The following is a 19,059-nucleotide window of genomic DNA, read 5'->3' as shown; positions in this document are numbered from 1 at the left end:
AAACTGACGGATAGCTAACAGGAGTCAGAAAAGGTCAGACGCAGGAGTATAGTTTAGAGGATATAACGGTTATGTTCTTTCCTCTTTTTACTCTTTTTTTGTAAAACTGAAACATACAAACATTACAATGTCTTGTTACAGAATGTTCACAAATAACCATTGTTGGAGGATAGTTCGATTTAAACTCAAACTTCTAAATCACAAATATATACAGTACATGCTTTAAGAAAAGGTAACAACTTAAAAATAAATGCGTGCCATGACACTCCCCGCCTGGTATTGTTTAGATACCACAATATAACCAACTAATAAAGGAAATGTTCACAAAAGACCTCACATTTATCAGTCCTCTGTTGGCATGAGAAGAACAGTCTCTTATATAGGTCTGAGTAATGTCTTGATTGTCCCATTCCTTGCAAATCTTAGTTCAACTGTTCTCATTTTTTTTAGCACTGCTGGTGAAAGTCTTGGTTACAAGGGCCATAGGCCAATCATTGCGCTTGTCTTGAGCATCCGTAAGAAGGACCACATCACCCTCTTTTAGATTTCGTTGTTCCTTTTGCCATTTGCTTCGGCTTTGAAGCATTGTGATGTTTTCACGCCTCCATCCACTCCAGAAAGTGTTGGCAAGAAGTTGCACCTGTCGGAACTCAGAGCCCGTCTCTGAGGCGACACATCGAGGGTGGATTCTTTGTTCAGAGGATTACCCAATGTTGCACAGCCAATTCTAAAAAGACAAAAATATAATAGACACAAACCGCCAATGAAGGATCCTCAGTCTTGGATGAGTAAAAGCAAAACTTCTTTATTTCATACACGTTCCAATGAGCTTAATTGAAGGTGGGTATTTCACATTAAAATGAACAGCGCATCAAAATGATAAAGCACACCAGAATGACGAAGTACACATGCTGTTTGCTCGTGCTCGTATTTATACCCTGCAGACACCCTGTGTCTTTAGTTTTTTTCTAATCTCTTCATTTTGAACAATTCCCCTTATTTTCTGACTTTGCCCTCTTTGTTTCAATTCCCCTTATCTTTGGCCTTGGTCTTCACTCTTCCCATATGGTCCCATATTTGGAGTTCCTGCTCTCCTCCTTTCCCCTTATTTTCGGCCTTTATCTGGCTTTTTTTGAAAAAATGTGTGCGTATAAAGCCTTTATTCTCTCTAAATCCAACCATACATTGCTTCAGTCTTTTGAGTGTGAACAACCATTTTGTGACCTATTTTGCCTTCCTGCATCTGCAATGGGTATGTCACGCGGCGTAGATGGAGGCGAAGGCAGCCTCCATCTCCAAACAGGCAGAGCCAACGTAAAGCACCCGCAGCGCGGGATAAACCGGCCAACGGAAGTCCGAAATACAAATGATAAACAAATAATATCCATGGTGCGCGGTGTGGCGCGGAGGCAGAGACGGAGAAGCGTCAGAAGTCCGAGGCGCGCCGGGAAACTTACACACCGCTGTGGAGAAAACAGGGAATCCGGAAGGCGAAGATGCGTAGCGTGGGAAGCATACGCGGAGCAGCGAGCCACCAGGAACCTGCACAGACCAACACGAAACTACACACACGTACATTCAATAACCGACCGTTCGTGAAGGTGAGCGTGGGGTTTATATGGGTGGTGTGATCGGACCCAGAGATAAGTCTCAGCTGCTCCTCGTGAAGCCCGATTGCAAGCAGCTGCGTGCGGGTGGGGCACGCACGAGAACAGGAGCGCGGTGCGTCAGGGAATCCCATGGGAAGACAGCCTTCGAAGGGGGCGTGGCAGGGGGATTCCTGACACCACCCCCCCCGACGGGGGCGGCACCGGACGCCCCCAACCCACAGAAAGCCCGGAGGGCTGGGGCACTCTGAGGACGGCCCCCCTGATCGTCTAGGGCCTAAAGGGACCAGGTAGGAACCGCCACGGAGCCAGGGAGAGCCGGGAAGGACCTGAAGCGGAGTGACCCCCTGCAAGAAGAGCCGGAAAGGGACCATGGACACCGCGGGACGTAGGAGCAGAACACATCCCAACGCTGCGGCCAGAAACGGAGCGAAATCCCTGGGGTCGACTGGAGACGGAGAGATGTCACCTACGGGGACCAGGAGAGGAGCACATTCCAGCGCTGCGGCCAGGAACGGCGCGAAACCCCTGGCGTCGACTGCAGACGGAGAGACGTCTCCTACGGGGACCAGGAGCTGCACGTTGCACTCAGGGGAGTCTGGAGGCAGAGCAACGCTCTCAGTGGAGGCCGGTAGCTGCGAGACGTCCTCGGTGGTGGTCTGAGGACGCGGGCTGGCCACCACGGGAACCCGAACGGATCGGCTGCCCCCGTGGAGGCCTGGAACGGGACCCCTTCCACCGCATCGACCGGGAAGGGCGTGACGTCCCTGGTGCTGACCTGAGGCTGGGCGATGTCCTCGCCGGAGGTCTGGACCGGAGCCTTCTCACCCACGGGGACCTGGAAGGGACAGACCGCCGGAAGCGGGGGTGAGCAGTCAGCGAGGCTTACCGGCTGGTGGACCCCCTGGATGGAGGCCGGAGATGGAACAAAGACCCCGGTGGTCTTCAGAGGCGGAGCGCCCTCCTCGGCGAGACGTCGCCCGGAGAGGAGCTAGGGAGCAAAACGTCGCCCGGAGAGGAGCTAGGGAGCGAGACGTCGCCCGGAGAGGAGCTAGGGAGCAAGACGTCGCCCTCTGTAGGACTGTGGGGCGAGCCGTCGTCTTCTGTAGGACTGTGGGGCGAGCCGTCGCCTTCCGTGGAACCCGGGGCCAGCGGTTCGACTTCCCTTTCGCAGTCCTGGAGCCGGTGTGAGTGCACTGGGAAACCCCTGGGTGGAGAAGAGCTTACGGGGACGTGCTCGGGTTTAGCAGATCTCTCCTGGGAGTTTTGGGGCGGAGCTGAGTTCCCATGGAGGCCGAGGAGTGGCGAGGGGCTCGCCTGGAGATCCACGAACGGCGAGGGGCTCGCCTGGAGATCCAAGAGCGGCGAGGGGCTCGCCTGGAGATCCACGAGCGGAGAGGGGCTCACCTGGAGATCCACGAGCGAAGCAGAGCTCTCCTCTGGACACTGGGGCCGAGCGTAGCACTCCTCTGGACACTGGAGCCGAGCGTAGCACTCCTCGGCACACTGGAGCAGAGCGGAGCTCACAGGGTCGTTCGGAGGCGGAGAGGAGCTCACGGGGTCGCTCAGAGGCGGAGAGGAGCTCCCTTGAAGAATCTGGAGCGGCGAGGCGGAGCTCTCGGGAGGAGCCTGGAGCAGAGAGGCGGAGCTCTCTGGCGGAGCCTGGAACTGGGCGGAGCTCTCTGGCGGAGCCTGGAACTGGGCGGAGCTCTCTGGAGGGACCTGGAGCTGGGCGGAGCTCTCTGGAGGGACCTGGAACTGGGCGGAGCTCTCTGGAGGGACCTGGAGCTGGGCGGAGCTCTCTGGAGGGACCTGAAGGTCCTGGGGCGGAGCCGAGCTTTCTTGGAGGTCCTGGGGCGGAGCCGAGCTTTCTTGGAGGTCCTGGGGGCGGAGCCGAGCTTTCAGGGAGGTCCTGGGGCGGAGCCGAGCTTTCAGGGAGGCCCTGGGGCGGAGCCGAGCTTTCAGGGAGGTCCTGGGATGGGACCGTGTTCTCGGAGGCGGGTGAGAGGAGCTGAAGATCGGGCGTGACCAACCCGAGTCCCCTGGTGAGAAGCTGTAGGAACCGGGTGCACGTGCCAAACTCACCCCCATACACGTCCCATAGCTGTATGGCGAGAGTGAGGGATTCCCCCGTCAGGAGAGAGAGGACCGAAGCGACCTGGTTCTCTCAGTCGGGTAGCGGAACGCATTCGACTCCATAAAATCCCTCACACTCCGTAAAAAATCGCCCCATTCTGCTCTGTTGCCAGAGAAGCATTTTGGGAATCCCGTGACGTCATTGTAGGGGTGTGGCACCGCCGAACATGACCGAGAATCGGCCGCGTGCTTCCGGGGTTTCCTGGAGGCGGGGCTTGGCTGCTTCGTAGTCGCGGCCGAGCGAACCCGCCCACCGAGGTGCGATTCGCGCCGGGAACACGGCGTTAATCCGATCATGTCCTTTACTCTTTTCTCCAGTCCTTTATTCTTTTCGGAGGTCGGTTATTCTGTCACGTGGCGTAGATGGAGGCGGAGGCAGAAATAGAAGCCGCCGTTTTTATTTCACAAACAGGCAGAGCCAACGTAAAGCACCCACAGCGCGGGATAAACCGGCCAACGGAAGTCCGAAATACAAATGATAAACAAATAATATCCACGGTGCTTACACACCAAACTTACACGCCGCCGTGGAGAGAACAGGGAATCCGGAAGGCGAAGATGCGTAGCGTGGGAAGCATACGCGGAGCAGCGAGCCACCAGGAACCTGCACAGACCAACACGAAACTACACACACGTACATTCAATAACCGACCGTTCGTGAAGGTGAGCGTGGGGTTTATATGGGTGGTGTGATCGGACCCGAAGATGAGTCTCAGCTGCTCCTCGTGAAGCCCGATTGCGAGCAGCTGCGTGCGGGCGGGGCACGCATGAGAACAGGAGCGCGGTGCGTCAGGGAATCCCAAGGGAAGACAGCCTCCGTAGGGGGCGTGGCAGGGGGATTCCTGACAGGGTAAGTGTTATGCTTTTATTCTTTTTTTTAATGCTGTTTGCTATTCTATGTTGAATCTAGCTATATCAGTGTATTAGATTGTCTATTCATATATGTTTGACCATATTACTCTACTTGATTATGCAAGTACCTAGGTTATACTTCATTTATATTTTCTGAACTGATTGTTACATAGTGTGTTGAATCTTCTTTTGAATGGGTGTTATTCTTCCATGCACCTAGGAGTTTGTGTTTTTCTTGTCACTGGGACTTTAGCCTGTTTAACATCTTATTTCTGTTGGTTTCTTTTGCTCAGCTCCATCACGCAGATGTTCAGAGACATCTAAGGGTGGTCTTTATAAACAATATCGCCAATTCCAGCTCTTCTCACTTGCTACTGAGATTGCTCAATTTCTTAAACACACAGACCTCATCTGACCTCTCTGCTGCCTGCAATCAACAGACCCAAACTTATGCTGACGACGTTGACGTTGACACCTGCTTTCCTGCAACAAGACCTCAGTCTTCTCCTTATCCCTCACGCTGGTCTCCCACTGATTATTCTCCTACATCTCCGGTCCATTCACCCGATTATCTTGCTACCCTACCTTCCCCCAACTCTGAGCCAGACTACTCCTTCATGTCTTCTGCAGCTGCAGAAGCCCACAAGTTTTTCTATCCCAATAAACATGCTTAAACTAAATGCTGTCTTTGGTTTTTGTCTGTTTAGCACATTCATAACATCAGTCAGACTCTATTCTACTCTCACACATAAGTGCCTTATTATTACTATTCTACTTGTACTTGGTGTAAATAGGTTATATAAGTTTGATTAACATATAGGCTGAATAGGTTTTATCAAACTGCTTCTATTGTATCTAATATGTTCTAAATTGATTATTAGGGTAATTTTGTTGGATTAATATTAGTTTGATTATAACACACGCTAGATAAGGTTGATTCAAATATTTTTCTCGACATTACTCCCCCCTCTAAAACTTTATAGTCTCACATTCCGCTTACTTCCGTGATAACCCATCACCAATCATACGTCATGTAATACAGCAATAAAACAAAGTAAAAGTTTTGAGTTGTTTGGCACATGTAGTTTTCTTCTGACCCAGATACTTTGTATATAGCAGGGGGTCTTGTTGGAGCCCTGGAAGAGGTTACTAGCACTTTACCAGGCACTCGTGTGTTGACATCCACGAGAGAAATCCAATAGGTCCATAAGTTGGTCCAAGGAAAAAGTCCATTAAGGCTTAATATCCACGGGGATCAAAAGTAAAATAATCACAAATATACAATCTAAACAATCTCTTAAAAAAATCCATTTGGTCAGGGGACCCAAAAATCTGCCAAAACTAGTATAAGTAAAAAATCATCTAAGCAAAAAGAAGAATCTCGTCCCTATGAAGACACACAAGCAATCAAGTTCAGTAATAATATTGGTCATTTATCAACTTTGACTAAGTAAAATTCAGTGTAAGACTACTGGAGTATTTAGAATCCGTGTAATTGGTGAGCAAAATCAAAACCTAAATTAAAATATGAAATAAATGAATCAACATCAAAACCTCAAAAGACGTGAGAAGGTAATAAAAATCAAATCTACAGATTAAAACTCAAATTTACACTTAAATCAAAATGAAAACCTTAAAAATCAATTAAAACTCAAAAACTCAAATGATTAAAATCGAAAATTAAAGTCAAAAATGGTCAAAAAATTAAACGCGACACGACATTTAAATCAAAAATGCATAACAAATCATCAAAAATTGATTTTGATGTCAAAATCAAATCAAAATCGAAATCGACATTACTCCCGCCACTGGCGGGCAGAGTGGGAATTTTCCCTGACAATTGGCACAGTGGACTCACCACCAAGGTCATCCTTAGTCGTGATTGAAAGACTAGCTATATGAAAGACACATTAAAATAAATGAGAATGAAAACAAAACAATATAGTCCGTTTAAATGTGGCAGAACTATGGAACAGGAGACAACCGTTTAATCCATTGCGGCAGGGGAACAGATATAGGGCGGCCAGACCCTAGGTTTTCTGACCGGAAAAATGGGTGTGTTGCAAGGGCTTTTTGTTGGAGTTAACACTCCTGCTTCAACTAGTCCCTCAATGGTTGGTCTTATCCCCTCTATTGCTTGTTGTGATAATGGGTATAGTTTCTGGTAAGGTAATTGCACATTGGGTTTTAGTTGAATTTTCGCCAACCCTGATGACTTAACTAACCCTACATCTGTCTGATGTTTAGTCCATAGCCTTTCTGGAACCCGTTTCAGTACCTTCTTCTTCTAGTTCAGTCTGTTCTACCTTCTGCTGCCACTGTCCTACCTGCCTTACTTGCGTTCTCACCTGCACCTGTCTGTTGATCAACACAGTGTGAGCTACCACACTGTCTTCTGCTGTTAGCTTTATGTTGAGATATTTCCTGTCTTACGACATACTCATATTTTCTTCCACTCGTATCCATCCATTCAGTTACCTGACTTGCTTTTCTGACGATTGGCAAGAGGCTTTGGATTTGAAATTTTGCCCACTCATTAGGCAGACATGTGGAACAGAGTTCTTGACTGAATACCACTGAGCAATGTGGTCTGGTAGCTGTACTATTGCAGCTATCCCTTGGGGACCAATGATCACGTTTTCTGTTTTGAGACTGTACTGGTTTCCTTCTACATATTCTCTCATATTCTTCATCTTGTCCCCCCTCATCATACTTTATGGTGCAATGCCATGGTTTTCTGGTTTCCACACAATCTGGACGCATGTTCGTGAACCATGTTTTCCAGTGGTCATACAGCTTGTGAATTTCTGAGGATGTCTCTTCGAGTTCCAGCCAATAGACTTTATCCAGTGTTTGTTGTTATATTTTCCTTTCCACCATCACATACTGTTGAGCCAAGCATTCAGGAAGTTCGACCCACACTCCTGTAGGTCCAGAGTAGATTTTTGCTCCTAGCTTGCACAGTACATCTCTGCCTAATAGATTTGCTGGAGTATCGGGAGAATACAATAGTGGTGATCGTATAGTGATTCCTTCTACTGTTATGTCTTGTGGCTATGTGAATTGCAAAGTTTGAGTTTTACCCGAGAAGCCTACTGTCTTTACTGCTTTGCGTGAGAGGTGGAGCTCAGAGCCTTCTTTTCCAATACTTGTGAATGTTGCTCCTGTGTCAATCAAAAACGAAGTTTGGAGCTGGTTACTCACATCCACCATTATGGTTGGTTCTTGTGCAGGGTACAGTGAGGTGGGGCACTGTACCAGCTCCCCCTCTGGCTTCTCTGGGCATCTTCACATGTTACCTTGAGGTGGCCCTGGAGGGTTTGCTTGAGTTTGTTGATTTTCTTGATTCTGTCCCATTCATGGTCCTCCCAATTTCCAGGATCCTGCCAGCTTTGATTTTGTTGTTGGTTACCTTGCTGTTGTCTTATTGGATACGGGCAGTTTCTCATCATGTGATTGGGATCTTGGCAGTTCCAGCATCTTTCTCCTCTCGGTGGTTGATAATTTCTTGGTCTTGGTTGAAACATTCCTCCTCTTCCTCTGCCTTTTCCTTGTCCCCACCCTCTGTTTTGTGGTGGATATTGTTGATTTGTTGGATATGCCATCATTGGTTGTCCCACAGGCATTAGTTGCTGATTTCCTTAAACTGGTGTGGTTTGACCAGCTGGATCCTGCTGCGCAGTGGTTGGTGCCATCATGACTGCTGCTTGTTTAGCTGAATTTTTCTCTTCTTTGCGTTTTTCTTGATTTTCTTGTTTGCTCCGTGTTAGCGCTCCGAGCTGTGCTTTGTGCAGCAATGTTATTAACTCTTCTGCTGCTTGTTTAGCTGCTTCCTTTTTTTCCTATGCATTTCCACAGCATGTGTGACATTTGCCTGGAAAGATGCCCAGGGCATGGCAATAAGCCCTAGAACTGATTTGAGCTTATCTTGTACTTCACTTGGAAGTGCCCTCTTCACCATTATCTTGAACAATGTGATGTTAGCCGTTGTCTCATCCCATGCTGACCCCATCTCTTCAGCCCAAGCTTTCTGTAACCTGAGGATGAAGGCAGCAGCTCCCTCTTTTTCATCTATTTTCAGGTTTTTCACCTTGGTTGGATCAGATTGAGTTGGGTATGCGGATTGAAGTGCATTCCATACGTCATTTTTGTTTTTGATCCAAATGACCAGCGATCATACCTTTAATTTTTTTTCCCATGTCTCCTAGTTGTGTTTGATCCAATATTTCTATCATCTGTAAGAATTACAGACTGCCTCAACCCAGATTCCACCCTACGCTATATTAAATTCAGCTCATCCGCAAAATGGCTCCAAATTGATAAAAAGTAGTTATGTAGTTGGATGTAGAATTCCAGTTGTATCAATCCTAATCATAGTCTTGATTGAATCAGTCTGGGAGAAGCAGCAAGCCCCAAGGACTATCTCTAACCAAAAGGTATCTGAGACCATGATTATCATTCACACAATACCCCTTCCTGACCTGCTGGGGGGCCGGCACCAGCAAAGGTGCCGGCCCCCCAGCAGGTCAGGAAGGGGGCCGGCACCTTTGCTGGTGCCGGCCCCCCAGCAGGTCAGGAAGGGGGGCCGGCACCAGCAAAGGTGCGAATACCGGTGATTACCACCTGCTGACCTCCGCCCCCGAGAATGGTCTTCCCCAGCCTTTTGTTTCCTCACGCATGTCCTATATATAATTTACATTTAAAGGAAACTTCGGTCTATACTTCAAAGGGAAGAACAATATAAAATATCTGGGCAGAGTTTTCTCTGGGTTCTTTCTGACTCCGATGAACCCAAAGTGCTTCGTGTATTTTGTCACTGCTACGCTGTTATAAACTTCTTCATTACGGTCTTTGTTGTCCTCATCATTTTTTCTTACATTGGCGAGCCACCCAGCGAGGGATTTCCGGAAAAAAAAAGGCGGGGAAAGGTAAGAAAACTTTCTTCTATGCTTTTATTTTATTTCAGGGAACCCCTCGTTTAAAAAACCTAGAAAAGAAAGATTTTAAGGGCAAGAAAAATATTTAGTTTATTCAGTATAAGCAGGAGGAGTTCTTAAGCCTATTCTGTACATTTCTGTGTAAGATTCTAACGGAACTGAATCAGCCTGACGTAATGTGGCAGCAAAGTTGTATTGGAATTGTATTGTTTCCAAAGTAACTGAAGCAAAGTGCTTAAGTTTCTATGTTTCTAAAGTAATTGAAACTTTTTGTGAGAGTACTATTACAGTTTCTGACGTAAGTGAAACTGGTAATAGTGTAAAGAGCGCGACGCACAGCGGCTCTGTAAAGTTTAAACAGTAACCCGAAGTACTGTGGTTGTCCGACGCACTGTGACACTGTTTTAAACTCATGTTTTAAGCCCGAAGTACTGTGGCTAAGTACACTGGTTCAGGTTATAAGGTGGTACTGTGACAGCGTAATATTTGAACAGTTAGTTTGAATTATTTCAGAGGTTTAATCGGTAAATAGACTCACGGCTATTTTTAGGCAACTAGATAACGTGTAGTTGGGAAAAAACGCGGTAATAACAGTTTTGTCCGACGGACTGTGACACTGTTTTAAACACAGTGTGGTTGTGTCTTGTATTGTGACAGTGTTGCATTTATAACTGTTTGTGTTATATTGCTGACGTTTAACAACTATTGTTACGGTGAATAAATAGACTAACAGGTATCTTAAAGTATCTACATAACGGGTAGTTGTAACTTTGAAATATTTTGGAAATGGAAGAGCTGATTAATAAGTACATCACTAAACACGGCTCACAAGGGATGTTTGATGGAATAGAGAAGGTTGTTGATAAGCCTTATGAATGGGCTGTTTCTAAGTTTAAAACTTATCCTAAGATGCCTAGGGACAAACAAGGAAAAATTGCAAATGCCCTTCAGGGAGTTTTTGCCTCATATAAGGTAACCAGAAGAAAGCTAGATGAGCTTGAGGCTAAAAATAAGCAGCTTCATTCTAGAGTCAGTATCGGAGATGTTTATACAAAAAATTACCAAATCACTGAAACTATATGGAAAGAAGAAAAGGACAGAATGCAGAAAGAGATTGCATTCCTGGAAACTAACAACAGTATGCTGAAAGCATCTGTTGAATCCTTGTATAATGATTTGGAGGAATCTAATGCTGCCTGTCAGTTTCTTATAAAGAAGGGCAGAATTGAGGAAAATCCCAATAAAAGGTTGGTAGATGTCAATAGTAAAAGCTCTGACTATACAGTTAGATTTCCAGTAGCACCAATTCATGTAACTACGACTGTAAGAGCTACTGAAAGGGGGGAGGAGCCAATGGTCTCTACTCTGGTCAGAGGGTTTAGCCCCAATGAACTAGAAACTGTGATTAAGAATATTGGAAAATTTGATCCTCTAAAACAGGATCCCTTAGATTTTCTGAAAAATCTGGAACGATATGCCGACATTTACAAATGTACGGATGGTGACACATGCATTTTGTTAACCCTTTGTTTGCCTGACACCTTGTCTGGAGCCTTAACTCAGAAAGTAAAGGACAGAAATGCAAATAAGTTTGAGAGGAAACAGGCACTGCTTGAAGTGTTAGGGCTGATGTCAGTTAACTGGGATAAAATAGCTGACATGCACATGCGAGAAGGGGAGCACCCAGTGGCATTTTCTGAGCGATTATTTGATGCCTTTAAAACTTTCAGTGGCAATCCTGATATTACTCAGAATGATGTTAGCTTCAAATCTGCCTTGAATAAGAAGTGCGATCCCCTCATCCACTCTGCTATAGCAATGCATGTGAGACATTTATCTGAATACAATGACATTATTACTAAGATGATACAGTTTTACAGTAGTAATTCTAGTTCAAAGACGTCTCATCCTGTATCGGCACTAGGTGTTGAGAATCCAGATTTTAAGACCACGGAAGAATGTGAGCAATTGAAGTTGCATCATAAGCAAAGTAAATTTTGTTCCTTTTGCCACAAGATTGGCCACGTAGTCCACAAATGCTGGTCTTTAGGAAAGGGATGTCCACCACCCTATTTCCTTCGACGCAGAAATATGCATTCTGATAACCCAGATCAGGTAACTGTGCATCTAAAAGAAACTTTATGTGAACTCTCAGCAGTATTCAATAAGGCTATGGGGTCTGTAGTAAAATGGTTAGCTGTCCCCTAAGAGTAAAAACTCTGTTTGCTAATGTTGCCTTGGTTAACGACTTACTGCATTTTATGCATTTCGGTCCCGACAAAGATTTCTGTGATGTCCAAGTAGTATTTAGTTTAAAGCAACTTCGAAATTAAGCTTATATTGTTAAAATGACAGTCCTTGCAGTTGTTCTTATGGAAACATATGCTATAAGTTACACGTGTAGCGAACATAGATGTAGACTAATGTGAATTTAGCTGGTGTTGAACAGTTGTTAATGTGCTCAAGTGCATTTAGGCTAATATAGCTAAAGTTTTTACTGTTTTGTATTCATTTCGACTATTGCAGGCTTTGTGATGCTGTAGTTGTTAATGCACTGTAATACATTTATACCAAAGTAGTTAAAAATTGTTGCATAAGACTGGATTTGGGGTTGAATTGTAGCATTTAGGCCTTTCAGAACTGTAAATGTTAACCATAATCAGTAATCTTATGTTGGAGATTTAAACTACAATTTAATAATGATCTAGCTAAGTTTTGTCCTATTAGCCAGGTTTTAAAGTGACTGCTGACAAGCTAAGATAAGAGGAAAGGTCTAAGCTTGTATGTCCATAGAAACCGCTGAGCTAATAGAACAATTGTTTAGTCATTAGATTATTTAATGTGTGTGTGTTAATTATTTTGAACCAATCTCTCAAGGTGGAATTGTATTGGTTATTTCTACCATAAGTAACACCATCAATACCACAGTAAAAAGTAGAGTTAACTGCTGAATTTTAACATGTAATGCTTCTCCCACAGCATTTAGAAGTGCTACACCTTAAACTTAATGATGCTTTGGTAATGGGCTTTCATCCCATTCAATGTTTATTTATTGTTAATGTGCCCAGTGTTTTCAGAGGAAACTCCAGATACACTGAGAACTTTTATGTGTGAAAAGGGAAAGGGGGCAATTCTTTCTGGGTTCCCTGAGTTTTTCAGAATCACCAAACAAAGATGGCTGAACGGATGGTAGCATTGTCCTTTCCAGTGACGAGAATGATGCAAGAATATGCAGAGCTACAACCAGCACTTCCTGCTGGTTCGGTGAAGACGAGACCATATCAACAGACATCATTCAAACCAGAAGAGCAATTCGTTTGATAAAAAATATCCCAGAATTTTTTTTTCCTATTCCGGTTTAATTTGGGATGTAACTTTTAAGATCACTGTATGTATGTATGTTATATTCCTCATTATTGGCCAAATATTATGTTGTATGTGTTCCATGTTAAGATGTCAGATTCCAGACAGTTCTATGTTTACTATAGTACATTCACATCGTTTATGAAAGACTTTAATGTTTGTGTATGTAATTTTACTATTTTTATGATATTGTATTATGTTCCATGATATTCATTTTGTGTTAAGATGTCAGATTATTCATTGTTCATGGTAAAGATGCCTCTATTGGTTATTATGGTTCCTGAAGGCCTCTATTCCAAACCCAGATAAAATTTTACATATAGCCAAATATTTTATAGAGATATGTCTAATACGTTTGCTCAATTGGATGAAACAGGTGTGCCTAAGTTGATGACCATTGTAAGCATGCCGAATGGGATGAAGCGATAACCGGTGTGCATGAGGTGTATGTTCCAATGACGGGTAAGATTCTCTGAGGGCCGAAGGAGGACAACCTAAGGCAGGGCTTCACCACCACTGGGCACCCAGATTCCACCCTACACTGTTTTCCCTCTTTCTGCTTGTGACCTTGTTATCCTGCGTTCACATGGGATATCCATCATTATTTCCCTTGTTGCTTTCCAATTTTTCTTTCTCCCATCCTTTGCGCTGTTTCTCGGTTGATTCATTGACAGTTGGAATTCTAGTTTATCAAGATATTGTTGGCACTGGTCCGCTGTTTCCATGCTTCTCTGAGCTACTTTCTGCATCTCTGCCTCAAGCTGGGCGTTTTCTTGTTGGTATAGCCTCACCTTTAATTGGCGATTTTTACCAGTCACTTTCGTTATGATCTCCTTTGTATGGTCCATTTCCCTTCGAGTGTCTTTTAGAATTTCTTCCATTCTCTCTATCCTCTCTTGGGTGTTTGCCATTTCTTGTCTGTTTGCTGCATTCTCTTCTTCATGTAGCGTCATTGCTTCTTGCTGAGTTTTCACCTCTGTGTGCAGTGGATCACTCTTCCGTGGCATTTTGGGTGTCATTTCCAATATTCTGTGAACATGCACTTTTTCCCCTCTTTTTGTGTTCAGGACAACAAACTCTTCTTCATCCTTGCATTGTTCTCCTGAGTTTGAATCTTCTTTGCTTACATTTTTGTTTCTGATGTCTGGAAGAGATGTGGCTTTGTTTAGTCTTTTTCATGCTTTCGGGGTACTTTCACACCTTACATGCCTTCGTGGTTGCTTTTTCTGGCGATGTCTTTCTGGTCATACTCAGGTGGTTCTAGTTCCTCTCGCTCTCTCTCCCATTCTTCAGGTGCGATATCTAAATCATAATCATGTTCATAGTCATATCTCCCTTCATTGCTGCTTTCTTCATCATCTCCCTCCTCCTCATCAGGATTCTCAAATAACACTGTTTGTTTGTCTTGTTCTTCCCTTGTTTATCTTGTTGTCATCATCTCCCTCCTCCTCATCAGGATTCTCAAATAACACTTTTTGTTTGTCTTGTTCTTCCCTTGTTTATCTTGTTGTCTGAAGCTGGGAGTTCCATCCTCCCTTTGATCCGTCCTCCTGTTATGTCTAGTTGTATGTCATGATATTCTTTCTTTTTCTCTATTACTGGGTAGATGCCAGTTACCTCATGCTTCTTTACTTCAGAATATGGCGGTGGTTTTTTCTGTTCCTCAAACTTCTCAAATGGTGGGGCTGAAGCCTTTTCTGGCCCTTTTCCCTCTTTACTTCCTATTCCCTTCTCTGTCATTTCTCTGTGTGCTTTTAGCATTTCTCCCTCATGTTCAAACCACTCAATGATGTCTAATTTCCTTCTTCTCTTTTTTCATTTCTCCCCAATATCTTAATCTGGTCCTCATTACATCAAACTTTTCTTTATTAAATGTTCCCTCTTCTGGCCATATACAAATCCCCAGTTGTCAGGTCTTTCCATTTTTTCATGTATTTTTTTTTATCTCTTTTTCAGCTCCTTTATGCCTTAAGATTATCACATCCACAGGTGTGATTGTGGATTCCTCTTCACTCATGATGCACCCTTGTCTCGCTCTGTGTGCCTCTCTACGGTGGCCAGGGTTTCAATTTTTAGCAGACCACTTTAGATAGACGTTTATCCGTTTTAACGTTTTACAAGCTTGTTTTGGATTTTTACAGCTCTGTCCACTTAACGAGTTGATTTTATTGACCAGAATTGAGGTGGCAGGACCTCTTTCCCACAACACCTCTCTAGGTTCCACTAGAACAGTTGCTGTCAGTACCGAGCAATAATTAGATTTTTCAGGTACTTCTGCATTTAATTCTATCAATGGTTCCTCGTCTTCACTATTTGGGTCTGCTATGAAATCAAACAGGTGTATCACTGCTTTACTAGGTTTAGGGGCTTCCACTAGGGTGCGCAATACTGGGCATAACAGTTGAGATTTCCAGATGCTTTTTATCTTTTCATACCAGTCTTCTTCTTGGAATATCTGGTGTAACACATCAATGCCATGCAAACGTGTAATAGCCCACAATTTATCTTGTATCTGCTTTTCTGTCTGTCTCCTCTCTATACAATTTCTATCTCTATGTCTATTAAATCCATGCATTATTTTGCTATATTCCCTCTATTTTTATTTATTTATTCATTCATTCATTTTCTCTCGCTTATCCGTAATTCGGGTCGCAGGGGCAGCAGTCTAAGCAGGCCCCCGCCTTCGACTGCTGCCCAATCCTCTCAGCACCGTCCCTTACGGTCCCTCCTGCAGGTGGTGAGCCCACGGGAAGGCAACCCCATGTCACTCCGACGTCACGGTCCTTGATATTTTCCTTGTAAGGGACCCCTGGAGCATAGAGGGTTAAGGGCCTTGCTCAAGGGCCCAAGAGTGGCAGCTTGGCGATAGCGGGGCTTGAACCCCAGACCTTCCAATTGGTAACCCAGCACCTTAACCGCTGGAGCCACCACTCCCCCTAATTTATGTATTTATCTACTTATTTATTTATTCTTTATTCAATCGCGCTGTGTGTGTGTGAGCGTGTGCGAACGAGCGAGTGTCATCACTATGTGTGTGTGTGTGTGTGTGTGTGTGTGTGTGTGGTGTGTGTGGTATGTGTGGTATGCTCCGTGCGCCTATGCGCATGCGCGCCCCCCCTCGTGCGCTCCGTGTCTATATGCGCATGCTCGCGCCCCCTTCTTTTGCGCTTCGTCTCTCGTCCACGCGCAGCTCTCCTGTACTTTAACGTGTGTGCGTGTATACCATGCTATTTTATTAATAATACAGATATGACAATAATACAAGTATAATCACAATTTTATCATCTTCCCAATCAGCGCAAGCAAACAGCAAGCAATAGCAAAAACACAAGCATGCATATAAATTCACAGACAAAACACAAGCATACATAGAAATACACTCTTCAATCCAGCTTTCACCACCACGCTCTTCACAAACAATATGACAACAAAGCACTTACACAACTGCAGTTAACACAACGTACATGTACACATGGCCATCACTTCATCTCAGTAATCTCAATAATTATAATAACCTCGGGTCCCACCCCGTACTCGTTACGGTGACTCTTCGAGCCTTTTACTCTTATACTAGCAACTCACGACCTTTTTAGTATGTAGTATGTAATTGGCTTCTTTCCCATACTCTCTTGTTGTTGTGCTAAAATGGCTGACACACCCCTCTCCATTGCTGCCTGTGGAGATCGGTTTCCGGACTGTAAGACCCTTTTGAGCTTGTTGCACATGACACACTTGTGTAGAATGCTGTTAATAAGCCTTTGGACACCGACAATCCAATATCCTGTGTTGCGGATAGTGGATTCCGTGAACACACGACCCTGATGCTTGACTCAATCATGGTAATGCTCCACCAGCAGTTTTGCAGCATGACTGCATCCTGGAATGATCAAAAGAAACTTCTCTTTGAGATCCAGAGTTGCATCCTTAAGCTGACCTCCTATTCTGAGAAGGCCTTTACTATCTATGTAAGGTGTTCAGTTTCCTCAGAGCACTTTACATGGGAATGTCATTTCCTTTGGCATTGTAAGTAAGCTCTTCTTGGTAAGCTTTCCTCTGCACGCTCTTGATTATGCCTTCCTCTGCTTGCAACAACTTTTCCACTGTACAAGGTTTAGCACAATAGTGCCATGATCTGCAGGTTCCTTCTCTATCATCAGACAACTTGTAAGTCTGGGCGACATGTATGAGAGAAGCTATAGCTCTGACTTATGACCTCCAAAAAGAGAATTGTTTGAATCGCTGACATTCAATATGAGATTCATCAGTAGATAAGGTAGTAACAAGAGGACGAACCTCGACATCCAACTCTGGCCCGATGAGGTCGAATTCCTTTTCCAGTGGCAGATTCTGATGCACTTGCAACAGGAAGGTGGGTCCTGTAAGACAGGTAGTTGTGCTCAACAGTGCTCCTGAAACAGAGCGGGTGGCATGGTCTGCAGGGTTATGCTGCGTAGATACATAATGCCATTGTGCTGGGCTTGACACTTTGCTGATACGCTGCACCCTGTTGGCTACATATACTTAGAAGGGTCTTATCTGGTTATAGATGTATCCTAGGACAACTCTGCTGTCTGTGTAAAACTCCACGGCATCTAAAGAGAAGTCCAACTCATTTATGATTGTCTCTGCTAACTCTGCAGCTAGAACCGCAGCTCCTAATTCCTGTCTGGGAATTGTATGAGCAACTTGTGGAGCCAACTTTGCCTTCCCTAGAACAAATCCAGTGTGACATGCTCCTCCTTCATTACTTACATGAAGATATGCCACTGCTGCAATCACTCTGACAGAAGCATCTGAGAAAATGTGAAGTTCCTTTCTTAGAGCTGTAGAGAGGGAAGTATGGACATACGGTCTGGGAATCTCCAGCTGTTTGAGATCTTGTATGGATTTCCTCCATGCATTCCATCCCTTTTCCTTATCTTCAGGGAGAGAAGAGTCCCAGTCAAGATCCTCACCTGAGAGTTCTTGTAATAGGAATTTCTCTCCAATGATGATGGGGCAATGAACCCAAGCGGGTCGAAGAGACTGTTGACAGTAGCAAGTATCCCTCTGCAAGTAAAGGGCTTCTGGATGTCTGTTACACGAAAGGTGAATATGTCTCTCTTCACATCCCAGCTAAGTCCAAGACTACGTTGGATGGTAGTAGGGTCAACTTCCAAGTTGAGATCCTTGAGTCTCTTTGCATGATCTTCGATTGGGAATGCGTTTATTACCTCCTTGCTATTAGAAGCAAACTTGTGCAGTCTCAAATTCGAAGTGGCCAGCATCTCTTTTGTTCTTGTCAACAGGTAGATTGCTTCCGCAGCTCTGGGTGTTGACAGAAGTCTATCATCGACATAGAATTCTCTCTCTACAAAGTGTTTGGCGTCTGAACCATACTCCTTCTCATTATAAGCCGCTGCTCATCGAAGACCATAAATGGCTACAGCAGGAGATAGACTATTTCAGAACATGTGCACCCTCATGCGGTATTCAATGATGTCTTTGCTGGTGTCATTTTCCTCGAACCAAAGAAACTAAAGGAAGTCTCTATCTTCCTCTTTCACAATGAAGCTGTGAAACATTTGCGCGATGTCTGCAGTTACAGCTACCAGCTCCCTTCTGGAACACAGTAGGACTCCTAAGAGGCTATTATTTAAGTCTGGACCAGAGAGAAGAACATCGTTCAAGGAGACGCCCTGTTTTTGCGCACTGGAGTCGAAGACAACTCTGAACTGACTGGGCTTCTGTTGGTGGTATACACCAAAGATAGGTAAATACCAACATTCCTGGCTTTCTTGAAGAGGAGGGGCTACCTTGGCATGGTCACAATCAAAGATGTTCTGCATTAAGGTAACAAAATGAGACTTCATCTCAGGTCTTTTTTCCAGTGTGCGCAGAAGAGAGGATAGGCGTGTTAATACCTGGTCTCTATTATTAGGGAGGCGTTCTAAATGGGAGAGGTGCAACCCAGCTGTTGCTCTCATCCATGAACATCTCTCTGATGTCCAGAAAGCGCCTGTCTTCAATGTATAATCCGACTTTATTATCCTTTGATCTCTCAAAGATGGTATGCCCTATTACATAGTCATCAAAGATGAAAGTGTCACATGCCAAAGATACCTCAGCCAGAGGCTTTATGACAATTTTCTCCTTGTTGCTGAGTTTGTTGGGACATGGAGGAA

General features: G+C 44.7%; 1 protein-coding gene and 1 long non-coding RNA gene across 2 annotated transcripts in view; one reads left to right on the top strand and one right to left on the bottom strand.

The window, feature by feature from the left end:
* Nucleotides 1–19,059, bottom strand: part of LOC310725889 (uncharacterized protein) — a 537,758-nt gene that overhangs the window by 315,813 nt on the left and 202,886 nt on the right. The window lies entirely within an intron of this gene.
* Nucleotides 642–6,275, top strand: LOC310725954. The gene is made up of 2 exons (XR_014533592.1): nt 642–1,252; nt 4,593–6,275. It is a non-coding gene; the product is annotated as an uncharacterized lncRNA (long non-coding RNA).

Source organism: Silurus aristotelis (assembly GCF_946808225.1).
Source record: "Silurus aristotelis genome assembly, chromosome: 5".
Classification (NCBI taxonomy): domain Eukaryota; kingdom Metazoa; phylum Chordata; class Actinopteri; order Siluriformes; family Siluridae; genus Silurus; species Silurus aristotelis.
Note: the sequence above shows the minus strand (reverse complement) of the source record. Positions and strands in the feature narration are given on the sequence as shown.